Raw genomic sequence first — 3,167 nt, 5'->3', positions numbered from 1 at the left:
GCCGCCTCCTTGGTCCGCATATAAAAACCATCCTACCCCGCGGTCTCTGATTCCTTTTGGTGACCGCTACACTGCAACTGGGTAAAGATAAGGCATCGATGGATCGGGTTTGGCAGGGAGCATGTGCGTGAGTGTGCCCTCCGTTTTGTTGGCGATCTGTCCCGGCGCTGCCTGTTTTTTTTAGAACGAAGGCCCAAGAAAAGCATGACTCTTTAAATTAACAAAGCCATTAACCGGCCAGGATTACAAAAACACCAATTAACAAGGAAAGCAAAAAGAAAACCAAGCGGCTGATACAAGGAGCAAAGCGAAACAGACTCATAAAGGCAGCAGCGATAGCAAGAACACGCCATGCTGCCGCCAACACCCTACAGGACGACCTACACTAACCGGACAAGCTACGGACTTGAGAGGATGCACCACCGCGCAAGCTTCGTGATCGTAGCCAAACTCGAAGACAGCACTGACACTCCTCTGGAACTGCCACTGCAAAGGGCCCCTGCCCTCCCATCCTGGCTCGAAGGATGCCGCACCGCCATGCGGCAGCTCGGTTCACCCTAGAACCCAGAGGAAGACGCCCAAGCTGCACATGAAGAAAGAACTAGGAGCAGACCTGCTAGCTCAGAGCACACCATTCCGAGCACCGTCGTCGTCCGCGGTTAAGCCACACCGAAGGGCTAGAGCTGTCGGCCACAGTCGCAGCAACAAGGGCAACAGCGATGAGCCACCGAAGAAAAGGCAGTGAAGCGTCGAGCCAAGCTGCCACCCTCCACCATCACACCCACAACCCGACTCTCTCGCCGCCCCTGCAATCCCCGGACTGCGCCTCCAAGAAGGAACACGACACGGATGTGTCGTCGCCGCCCGAATCAGGGGACCTAGGCTTTCACCTAGCAGGGAACGGAAGGAGGGGGGGAAGGATCCTCACCACAGCCTCCAGGGAGGGGTACGGCGCCTAGGGCGTCGCCTGCGATGTGGCTGCGCCGGCCAGGGGTTTCCCCCGGAACCAACCCCCTCGACGAGATCCGCGCTGCCGACGCCCGGGAGGACCCGGATCCGGCGCTGCCTGTTTTCCGCCAGCCCGGACGCAATCCAGTTTGCTGCAAATCCTTTGTTGATCTCCTTGCTTGCCGGGAAATATAAAGTTGATCACCTATTCAAACTAGAAGAACGCCCGTGCGTTGCAACGGGGCCACATTAACTTTAAGAGTTCAATATTAATCATGTTAATAATACATTTAATATTCTCATACATATCAAGTGACACTGGCGACCTTTTTTGTCAATTTAGCAACGGGCTCAGTTGCAACGGGCTATTTATACATATCAGACAACTCGCTACTACTTAAACTACAACTATGGCTACCAATATTTTTTTGTCAATTTAGCTCAGCAATAGTGCCTAGCTTAATAGACTGCTTTACATTCACCCCCTCAGAAGACAGAGAGAACCAACTCAACATGTCAGAAGATTAACAGAAATTTCATTTGTATGGCATGAACATATAGCAGGAGCACCAACACATAGATCAGCAGAGAGCAGAGCACAGCATGCACACACTCGGGCCATCTATATCATACACACACAGCAACGCGCACACGCATCACGCTGGCATACACATACAGAAAAGCAGGCACACACCCATCATGCGCATTGGCCGGTGCGACGCACACAGAGCAAGTACGTATGCACGGAGAGCAAGCTAGCAAGCACGCACGCGTCCAACCCCGCCGCTGCATGCGCTGGCAGAAGGTCAGGCAGCAAGGGAGACTGCACATTGAAGCTGTCCATGCAGGGCTGGAGGTGCTGGGCCGGCGACGGCGGTGTCGGGACGGCGCTTGATTCGTTCCTGGTGGCGTGGAGCTTGGGGCGGCAACGCGGCGATAGCTAGTGCTCGGGGATGGGGGTTTGGGGCAGGGGCAGTCGACCCGATGGCTGGCGAAGTTAACGGGCTCGGACGGCTGGAAATTCGGCGGGTGGCGGCGGCACAGCGCGAGGATGGGACAGGCAGAAAACCTAGCGGGCGTTCAACTACCAATACCCACGCCTTTTTTAGGGGAATTGCTTGTGAAAATAACGTGCGACGATGACTTAGCGAGCGGATCCCCTTAAAAAAGACATAGCGAGCAGATTCCCTTAAAACTGGTAGGAATGGATACGATTGATGACGTTGATAAATAGTGGTGAATGTTGGCCTAATTTACTATCATCATGCATGGAAATGAATCATCAAGAAAAAGAATACTTCCTATTACTACACTCATAGGAAGCTTCCTAATCTCTACTACCAAACAGTTTCTGCCCAAACAAGGAAGGAAAGTTATGGACGTGACTCGGAAGGAAACAAACGTTATGAAGATTAATTAATTTAGATTTGATCTTTAGAAATTGATTGTGATTGATTCTTTTACATAAAGACATTACTAAATAATTTGCGTCAGTATGGAAACGAATCATCAAGAAAAAGAATACTTCCTATTACTACACTCATAGGAAGCTTCCTAATCTCTGCTACCAAACAGTTTCTGCCCAAACAAGGAAGGAAAGTTATGGACGTGATTCGCAAGGAAACAAACGTTATGAAGATTAATTAATTTAGATTTGATCTTTAGAGATTGATTGTGATTGATTCTTTTACATAAAGACATTACTAAATAATTTGCGTCAGTATGGAAAGTTCTGATACGTTCAGTTTTTTTCGTTGTGTGAGAGGGTGAAGTAAAAATAAACCGATGAAGTGGGGGAGGCAACAAAAAAAATCTACGACGGTTAACCTACGAAAAAAAGCCGGACCAAAGTGGTGGGACAAAAAAAAACCCGGAAGCGAGACTACCAACTGCTTCATTAGAAGTAGAGATTATTAGAGAATTAGAGATTAGAGATAGAGATTAGAGATTATTTGTTTCCTGAAAATCTATTATTTGTTTCCTAAAGCAAATTGCATTAATGAGAGAGATCCGTTGATTTGGCTAAGGTAGGAAAGAATCTATTATTTGTTTGCTAAAGCAAATTGCATTAATGGCAGAGATCCGTTGATTTGGCTAAGGTAGGAAAGAATCTATTATTTGTTTCCTAAAGAAAATTGCATTAATGAGAGAGATCCGTTGATTTGGCTAAGGTAGGAAAGAATCTATTATTTGTTTCCTAAAGCAAATTGCATTAATGG

This window comes from Triticum dicoccoides, chromosome 7A (assembly GCF_002162155.2).
Source record: "Triticum dicoccoides isolate Atlit2015 ecotype Zavitan chromosome 7A, WEW_v2.0, whole genome shotgun sequence".
NCBI lineage: Eukaryota > Viridiplantae > Streptophyta > Magnoliopsida > Poales > Poaceae > Triticum > Triticum dicoccoides.
The sequence above is the reverse complement of the archived record's forward strand: the minus strand, read 5'-3'. Positions refer to the sequence as shown.